Consider the following 10,946-nt stretch of genomic DNA (forward strand, 5'->3'; position numbering starts at 1 on the left):
AACGAATGACATTAAGATAACACAAGCACTCAAGAATGAACAAAAAGGACAAAGCATAATACCTTAAAAAATCTAATTAGAATCGAAAACACGGTTATCACCGGAATTAATTTAATACATGTCAGATATTATAGAATGTTTATAATAATTATGTCATCAAGTACTTAAATTGCTCTTGAGAATAATAATAATTGTTGTACTACTTGTAAAGATAAGATCCAAAAGTTACATAAATTATATTTATGTTCGACAATTATTCAGTGTTTGATCTATACAGATTTAAAAAATACTAACGAACATAAATTTTTACTTACACGCTTTTTTGTATTTTTTATTATTATTATTTATTATTATCTACAATATTATTATTGTATCTTATTATTTTGATAATCAGCACACATAATTTATGACTAGTTGCTACTAATAATATATATTTTACAATTAACGACATTATGTGTACATTTTTTGTCAATTATTATTTCAACTAGTAACCGTGGAATTTGATTTTTTTTTTTATAATTTAATTTATAGTAAAAAAAATCTAGGGCGATATTTTTCATTTTTATTGTCAACACTGTATTGATTTTCTGAATTTTATGTTGTAAAATACCACGCGTTTCAGCATGCGAGTGCATGCATATCAAAATTATTTAATATATAGCCGTCCTGGCATAATAATTGTATTTTTCATCTGACCCGAACTTACGTACGTTGCACGTGTGTATTATAATATAACACTGCGGCATCTACTATATAGTCGTTTTTTTAACTAGCTCTATTTTTCTCATTAAGTACATTAAACCGTATAATCGCATATTTTGTGCGTGATAACGTTTTCCTGTTTTAAAATGAAAAAAAAAAAAAATGTAGTTGTCATTGGAATAATAAACTGTTTTACGTGGTTTTCGATGCAACACTAATATGTAACCACGTGCGACCATTAATAGAGGGAGAAGGGGAAGGGTGAATCGAATTTCGTTGAATCGAGTGAAATTGTGTTACCTATAATTTAATATTACACTTCATAAAAAAAAAAAAAAAAAAATGAACTATAAAACACTTGTGTAAATAGAACTGTATAAAGCAAAACCGACAGCATTTTTGCTGATATTGGTGTTCAATAATGCTTTTATTATGCGCATATTATGTAAATAAACACATATTATTATTATTCGAGACACACATATAGGTTTTTTTTTGTTTTAATACTGGAAAAACAGTAAAACCAAAAAGTTTTATATCAATTACTATTACTCTATTATTTACGAAACATTCGTTGTGGAAAAAAGTGAATTTTACATATTCTAACACTATACGGTCCTAAACTTTAAAAAAAAAAAAATATATTATTGTGTAAAAATGAATTTTAATAATTCTGAGTCAGAGTTCCGGTTTTATTAAGATGGTTTAAAATTACAAAAAGATCCTAATCAATGACCTACATGAAAGTGTACATAATCGAAAACCGCAAACGTGCAAACAGATTACAAAAATTATTAAAATATAATTATGTTTTTTTTTTTAATGCAGATAAAAATGTTGATGACTTGTTTTTTATGTTCTTCAAACGAACTATGTATCAAACTATAATCGAATTTTTTATCTTAAACTGTATACAAAAAAGAATTATAAAAAAAATGTTATGTGCACATACAAATTGAAGGTCCTGCGAGGTTCCGACAAATCACAGTGTACTAAGGTTATACTATACATTATATAAGTTATAATTAAATCGTCGTTAGTATATAAATCTTAACTGGAGTTGCGTTTTATTAAAACTTTTCAAGAGAAGCACCAAAAACTCTTTTACTTTTTTATATTTTATATCTAATGAATTATACGTACAGTTAAATTAGTAATTTGGTTTCCTATATTATAAAAATGTACATCTATAAACATGTTAAAGAGTTGTTGCATCAATTATTTGTTTATACATTTATACTACGTTTACAATACTTCAAAAATGTAATAAACTAAGTGATAATATGTACATTCTGACGTATAATGTTATTTATAAAACATGTATCAATTGATACGAAACACAAACAGTAAGTACTAAAAAAACCAAAATATAATATATTGTAATTTGTATTACGATTAACAAAATTGTATCGACATAGTATAACAAAGTACTTAATTTAATACAACACACAAACAAATGTAAAGGTTAGAGTAAGAAAATAGTTGAAGTTACAGTTAGGTAAAAAATAGTTAACATTTATGATACAATTCTAAATAATGTAATTTTTTACTATGCAATATGTTTTTATATCTACCTACACTTTTTCTTAGACAGTGTAGTCCTAGCTTGCTTAAGAACGTACACACAAATCCCAATACTCAGTACCACGATACGTATGTTGTTTAGAAGAAAAGTTCAAATTTTAAAGCAATGGTTTGCTTTATGCATTTACAAAAATAAATAAATAAACAAACCGAGTATATTAGAGTTTATTAGTAGCGTTAAACGCTAAACTCAGACGGTATCCTACTAGGATTTGGTTTTTGTACGGTTGATTTATGTATAGAATTGTATATTCGTAACACCATTTTGTAGGCGGTAATTTATTTTTCCAAGCCAATATAACTCCAAAACTAATCTTATTTAAAATCACCAGTTCGATGCCAAGTTTCAACTTTTTATCATTAAACCCTTGTGGGTTTTTTTTGCAATGGTATTATTGTTTGATCACATTCCAAACATACGCATTTTGTTTTATGCTAGCATGAAGTATAATCCGGCAAAAACAAAGTAGCCAAATATTTTAGGTATAACACGGAAAATATTATATATTTTTAAACTCATCTTTCATAACCCATTTCAATATGCATTGTATGTATTATGTTTACAGTATTCCATTACACAACAGCTGCAAAACGGTCAAATGCCTATCGAAAATATTTAGTAAAAAAGTTTTCAACAAGTTTGCTAACTTAATTTCTTAACCTTTTTTTTGGTGTGTACATGGAAATTTAGTATTAGAATTTAATAAAGTGTCCATCAACTATAAATTACATAGGCATGTGACGCAATTCGAACAATACATCCTATCAATTTAATAGTTTTTTAGGACGTTACCTGATAAATTATGGAATTTGAGTATCAAAAAGTTTAAGTAACCGCTTTTTCTTTTCATAAACGGATTTCCCATTATAACAAATTGTCAGCGATAGCGTCTACATTCGTATGAATAATAGGTATTATCATCCTATCATGTAAATCGATTGTATGAAAATCAATTGCGTCTTGTTGGTAGTTCTTACCACTGCGTTTGTGGCCAAATGGTAAAGATAATATGCCAAATAATGTCGCTTTTTGTTAAAATATATTTTTATCTTGTCAAATTCGATCGTGTATAGTCGTTGTGATGAAGTAGTTTGTTACTGTTTTTCCATGGCAATCGGCTCCTACCACATTGTTATGTAAGATACACATATGCTATCCCCAGGATATATATATTTATAGTCCGTACCGAGTAACGGGGGTTTCTGGTTTCTACTAAGAAAAAATCCCAACTAAGCCGGGTATATTTTTCCTATATGTAGTCATTTTTGGACATGAGCCCTATTATATAATTTTGTGGGTATGTTGAATAGTGTTTTTTATTTATTTTCCTTAAATTCATTTTTCTAAAACACCACAAAAAAAAAACAAGATAAGCTATTCCAGTACCAGAGTACTCGACCATGTTGGATAGACCGTCGAAGAAATATTATAATTGAAATAATAATATAGGCTTCTAGGAAAATGCTCGTAAAGATAAATAGTTTTAGTATCCTTTTCCCTTCTCCACACCCGCTCAGTGCTATTTTTTTTATCTCTACGCAAAGGCTACTATATTATGTTATATTTAATACATCATAAAAATTATGCCTACATTATTTAAATCAATTTAAGTATAAAACGTGTAATCGATAACGCCAAAAGCTGTTAGCGCGTTAAGGCGATTTTTCAACAATAGTTTTATCAGGAAGTATATATACTATTAATATTTTCGATTTGTATTCCATTCTGGCTGAGATTTATACCAATTGAAAAACATATGCGTCGGCTAGTCAAAGGAAGTAATTTTGTAAATGTCATTTTTCTTGATGTCGTTATGATATAATATTATATAAGTATAATAACGATACTTTGAATGCAATACAAAAATACTCAATTGCATTTAGGTATTTAGTAAGGGACATTTTTTACTGCATACATACTATATAGTATGATTGAAAAAAAAAATGTATAAATTTAAAACCAAATGTCAAACTCTAATTTCATAATACGTATATATAACTACTACAACCCAATGTACTTGGTTCTTAAAGAGTTTGGAAATTAAAACAAAATAAAAGCCATATAATGGGTTGTGTGTGCGTTGATGATGGAAATAATTAATGGTTTTAGTTATTGTTGAGTACGACAACGTTTGCATTGTTTGTTGAAACCGTTAAATAAATCGTTACATTTGATATTACATCAAATTATCGCTCATAGCGAGCTCAAATAACTTGTGAGTCGCCCTTTTTTAATGTAGGACAGTTATACGTTTGTATTATAAGATACAACAATTGTACATTAATTATTAGTACGTGTGTTTCCGGTTGGATTCTCTAATAATAATAATAGTAATAAAATTGTTTATAACTAAACATTAAAACGAGCAAAACAGCCAAAGTTACTGAATTCACAATTCTAGTTGGAAAGCTAAAGATTGAGTTACTAAAAGTAATTGTTAGTCTGTTAAAAAAAAAAAAAATAAACATTTTAAATAAGTCTTAATTAATTCGCCTATATATTTTTGCGACTAGAGCTGACATTAATTATTTAATTAAAACAATATAATTTGCGCGTAAATGTTATATTTATAAAAAGACATCCGAGTTCAGATGTTGTTGAACGTTGTTTTTTAAAAACTTTTATTTTCGAAGACCGAAAGATTCAAAAGCCGAAAGATTTAAAATACGATTACTTAAATAATATTGTAATCTATCAACCGCCATAATATTATCGTGTCACGTAAAGCATAAATTATTAAATATTATATTCACTTTACTTGGATCAACGCTCGAATTTCACGTCATGATATAATAACAAAACTTTTACATAAATTCGCTGGACCGAATTGACTAATTTGTCAGAGAGAGACTTAAGAAATTTTGAGATGAGATATTGCCATAAAAGTTTTTTTTTAAAACTTACTCGTGCAATATGAGCGATACTTAATCGTTGGACAATTTGTTTTATCTAGATTTCTCTAGAGAAAATCAGCTCTTGATGAGAAAACTACCACTTTTCCTTTCCTATTAAATACTACTAATTTCGTTGTTGTTGTTTTGAGTTCAGTCTTAATAATTCTAAAACTGAATATTATACGGGTTTTTCATTATTTTTTATCTTAACAAGGACACTACCTGCCCGTAACGTTTAGTGTTATAACAGGGTTAGTAGCTCAACTCAATTAATTGTGAAGATTTGGTGATTTTACAAAAATTCCAAGACATTTTTGATTTGCTCAAAACTAATTTGATAAAAAAAAATTGTCATTTTTCCTTTAGAAATTACTGTGCTAAGCTCTAAATTAATATTTCGCGAAAAATCGCCTATACTTTACTCCTTAATAAATGGGCAGGTAGCGTTCTCTTGAAGAATAAGAATGGTGTTCTGGAAAATGATTATTAAAACATTATTTTGACTACTTGAAATTTAACACAACTTTTTTGTGTTATTTATGATTTTCGTATGACTGTTTTTGTGTGTGACTTAAACTACAATTATTTCGGCCAAAAGAAAAATTTGACGCCCAAATCTTTTCAAAGGAAAAAAAAATACATCGCCAAAATATGTAAATTAGATACGGTTCATACTTGGGTGGATACGAGCAATGGATATATTTTACTGCATCACCTCCAATAAAAATAAAAGAATATCATACTCAGCTCAGGCGGATTTGTATCCTATATATAGAAGACTATCGTTTTACAATGTTAGTTTGACTAGGATGACATGTCGAACGAATGTCCTAACTACTCTAATATACAACCCAGATATTATGTTTATGTCGTCCAGATATTTTAGCTGAATGAAGTTTGTTCGTGTATTTAAATGGTAACTTTTAAATTTAAATAAAAAAATCACTTGTTAAGAAAATTAAGACCGTATGATATTTTTAATGGATTTCCCAGACTAGTTGGTCGAATTTCCACGAACTCCCATCCGAACGAAATAATGCCGGAGATGTTTTTTTCTAACAGAACAGACATCTAAAAAAAATAACCACCCCTAGGGCTGTTTTTTTTTAACTGGGTTTAAACTGAGTTTTTTTACTAACGTTTATATCTGACGTCACAATGTTATTTACGGTGAAAACTTTGTCACTTTAAGCTTAGGTAATTTCTTCAGACCCCAATTATTCCGATGTCTTCGTTCATTGGTTATATTTTATACTTTTCGTGCTTTACATAACGTAATTGGAGCATTGCAAGCGCAATCATTATTATGCAAGAAGAGAATATGTACGTATACTGTTCAATGTATATTTTATACTAATCGTTTAGTTTCAATGAAAAAAAAAACCAATTCATAACAATCCTTTGGTGCCTGGTAAGCCGGCAAAGAGGCCAAAAGATACACTCGACGTGTACTTCTATTTGACTTTTACGATACCTATTATAAAATATTATTTCAAAATAAACTATCCTTGTCGAAGGATCGAGACCAACTACAATAGTTACAGCTCATTAAAAACACGCGAAACCGCATTATGAATCAATAAAATAACTGATGTTATTTATAACAACGAGGAGAAAACTCTGGTAAATTATATGTATTCATGAAAAGTCGGAAGTTATAACTTCCAACCCGTATAATATTTCATATTATTATCCCGGTAGTAAGAATAAAAAACACTAGTTAGACGATCTCAATCGAATAAAATAGCTAACCATGGTTGATCGTCGTAATGTAAATATTGAAAAGACAATTTTTTTTTTCAAGTCTACCTTTTTTACCTCTACATGTCTTTTTGGACAAAAGCCAAAAAAAGTGTTAACTTAAAAATTTGGTATTATTTTATTTGCAACTTTTTGATAATTGTCAGAACAGCAACTTTAAAAAACACAACCGCTACTTACAAATTTACCCTAAATTCGGTTTTTAATTATTAATCGATCGCAATACACTAAAATAAAAGTTAGATACAAAAAGACACTAAATTTTGTTGTTAAGCATTTGGTAATAATATTATTTGAAATTATTTTTTTCATTTCTTTATTTAATTTGAAATATAGTACGATATTACTTAGGACGTGGTCGAGCTATATCAATTATGTGTTTGACACAGTAAAATACGAATGCCAGCCACCACGTCATATGACTTAAGACCTCATAATCGATTTTGAAGTTCGAGTACATCTGACATCATTAACATCTTGTTTTGAAAAAAATATGTTTATATTAATTCCAAAATGAATGACAAATTTGGGGAGAGTGAAAGCATGTAACATTTTTTTTTAACTCAAATAAATATTCAATTTGCTTCGCTTAAATTCTTTGTCGATTGTAACTTATTATGATAACCACTGATAATAATTATTTAGTTACTCGCATTCATGTCATACGTGGCTAATAAATTTAAAAACCTACGATTGGGGCAAAACCACATACTGCGAATCATCAGACTGTGAGTCCATTAATTACTCCTCTCTTTCATAGAGATAACATAGTATCGCTGTTCTACCTAACACGATCCACAGGATTTGTAAAAACGCAATATTTCATCTTTTCTAAAATATTGTTTAAAAAAAAAAATTTAACAAAGTTATTTATTTTTATCGTTAACATAATAAAAATGTCGCATTCACACGGCAAACTGCACATTTTCCTATTTAGACGATAAAAAAATAAATATAATCATAATAATAATGTAGAAATATGTCTTGATACCTAATTGGATTTCCTTAGAAAAAAAACGTTCCAATACGTTCCACTTAAAATGTAATTTGCGGTTCTGATATAAACAGTTTGATGTGCACTGATTATACCAATCCATTTTACTCATGTATAGTAAAATGTGTTTTTTCAACACTCGAACAGACCCGAGTACTCTAAACACTGTTTATTCGGTCCTGTTATCGATTCCCTTTACAGAAATAAACAGTGTTAAAAAGGGGATTTTTTTTCAAAATGTTTTCCATCATTTTAAAAATAGTTTTGATAATGTACATACAATGTTTTTAAAAAAGTGTTTACAAAATTTTGTCAAAATATTTTGGAAATATTTCCAACTTAATGAACATATTTATTTTTATATTTTAAGAATATAATACTTCAATGCCAAATGCTTATAAGACGTTATCGCTCAAATTATTTTTCTTGATCATATTTATAAGCTTTTCATTTTTGTTATATAGTTATTATCATTTTACAACTACCGCTTGGGAAATTATACTTTATGCCTACCTAAAAACTATTAACTATGTTGGACATAATAATATTTTCATAAACGATCGTTTGGACTGATACCGGTTACGGTTTGTTACTAATAGGAAACGTGCAATTTTAACGGAACTAACATTTTAAGAAAATGTAAAAAAAAAAGTGTTTTTTAAAAAGTTTCTAGATCACGTACGTTTTTCTTTAATACAACTCATATTGATGACGATGATGACTATTATGATTATTCGTTTATACATTTATAAACGATGAATAACAATTTATTTTTATTTTACACTATCTTTTACAATTATAAACCAATCGATGTATTTCATATCCAATTATTCAGAAAATAATGAAGTAAACAATTTGGCAATCGCTCAGTAATGATAACTTCGCTGGCTTTTGATTAAAGGCAGTGCTGCTAATAGATAGCACGGGGCTTCGACCCCTCCTCCCTCTCCCACGTCGCAAAAAATTATTTCTTAAAATGTCAGCAACCTTTGTTAACATTATTATAGCGTTTATATTTTAGAATATCTACCAAAAAACATTTAACTATTCGCGTATAAGTTTGTCGTTTAATTTTGCATGTTAAAGTGGTGGAAGGAGAATATTATCAATAGATAGAAGTGACCTTACGCTTTAACTAAAGATATGAGGTGGTATATTGTCGTTTGTTGTTAATTTAATGGAAAATCATAGGTCACTATTTATCCTAAGACGTGCCCCTAGTATCTTTAAAATACCTTATAAATTTAAAACTTTTATTTTAACAATAACACAATTTCATGAAAATGTATAAAATATAAGGTTGATCGTTTAACCGTTCGAGTCTAATGATAGACTGTAAAACATTAATTAAATTTATACACTATCTACATTAGACTATTTAGAGCAAAAATCTAACTAGCCACGATAATAACAAGTAGTGTAAAAACTTCAGTACTTATTATGGCGATGCTGTGGACATACTTGAGTTTTCCAATTATATTTTTTATAATATTTATAGTAATGAGTAATGACTGTGTTTGAGACAGTGTTCACACCTGGTCTAATGATATATTCATTTCTCAGCACGATGGAATGACTAACACACTGCGAACTCATCGAGAAAGATTAACTAACCGAGTCTATAATGAACAATGTGAAATTTTTTAAATTAGAATCAAAGTTGGTAATTTTCCATAAGGACCATTTTAATTTTGTATTAATTATAAAAAAAACCAACGGACCAATTTTAGATTAAAAAGTAAAAATACAATCAGTTTTTTTAAAATCATACACAGAGAGAAAAAATATGTATAATTGGACCAGCTAAATTTATGGTTAGTATAGGACCACGATAAACGCATAGTTGGAATAACTAAATAAATAGTTCGGCTATCTACATGTTAAGTTAGCCCAACTATAAATGTGTTTTGTTGTCCTTGTGTTAACCATAATCACTTTAGTTGGTCCAACTATTCATTTTTTCCCGTGTACGCGTTTGGAAACGGTTTAGAACAACGCGCCAACTGTATTATAATAATAAACGGTTGTAACAAAATCGTTTACACTCAACAAGTACTTTTTATTTTCATCGTACAACCGATTATAACGGTTAACGGTAAACTCATATTATTTTTATCCCCTTCGAGTTTGTTATCCGTTTCTCGATTGTGGCGAGACGGCTTGTGTAGATGTGGCGGTTATAATATTTTTTTTTATGCTAAAATATGTATTAGGATATAATATAGTACTCACAAGCTGTTTACGTACAAGTGGTCCACGTGCTCCATTCGCTTGACTTCAATGCTGCTGATCGTTGGGGGACCGAGGGGAACCGGGAGGGGGGATAAGTACGACCCGAACGATTATAACGGTATAATTAACTCACCGCATGGCGTAAACGGGTTTAATGTTATTATTTGAAAAAAAAAATGTTTAAAAACCAGACTTTTTAACGAAAAATAAAAACCCCAAAAACAACTCGGCGCGTACGTAAGTTTTTGCCGTTGCGGAAAAACCACTTTCTCGCGAGACACAAGACAGAGGCCGTCGGTTGCGGTCGGCGTGACGCGCGTTTTGCCACTGAAAAACCGTGGCGCGCCGCGTCCGACCGCCCCGGCTATATAGTATCCAGAAAAACACGTCTGGCGTCCGCACCTGCGTAAACGGCCAGCATCGTTTTGCCGCGCGTGCTGATTTAATGGTTTTAAGTGTCACGCCGACTGCCGCCGCCGCCGTCTTCTTGGCAACGCGTGCCGCCGTCATACCATTTGTACGACTATAACAATTATTATATTATTGCACCTACAATATCTACCTACGGCTGTATAATAATAATAACAACAACAACAAAAGCCAGTACAGTGGGGTCGGGACATAGTGGGGACGGAGAGGTCGCAAGTCTACAGATTTTATTACAAACCGAAAGTGATAAAATCACTTTTGAATAAACGCTTCGATGCGAATCTGTGGATAGTATGTTCAAACCAGTTATAGCGGTTTAGAAGATATCGTGGGACCAGTAATAATGTAC

The 10,946-nt window shown here is 29.7% G+C and overlaps 1 protein-coding gene across 2 annotated transcripts in view; it reads right to left on the reverse strand.

Moving 5' to 3' along the window:
- Window positions 1-10,483, reverse strand: part of LOC126840302 (5-hydroxytryptamine receptor 2C) — a 65,320-nt gene extending 54,837 nt beyond the window's left edge. For both annotated transcript variants that reach the window (XM_050575950.1, XM_050575948.1), the window contains exon 1: window positions 10,169-10,483. The gene's annotated coding sequence lies outside the window, so the exon portion shown is untranslated. The remainder of the gene's footprint in view (window positions 1-10,168) is intronic.
- Window positions 10,484-10,946: the final 463 nt, after the last annotated feature.

Source organism: Adelges cooleyi, unplaced genomic scaffold (assembly GCF_023614345.1).
Source record: "Adelges cooleyi isolate 19-005CV unplaced genomic scaffold, UGA_ACOO_1.1 ACOO_flye_CR_arks_rails_tigmint_CR_PRNA_376, whole genome shotgun sequence".
In the NCBI taxonomy this organism is placed as follows: domain Eukaryota; kingdom Metazoa; phylum Arthropoda; class Insecta; order Hemiptera; family Adelgidae; genus Adelges; species Adelges cooleyi.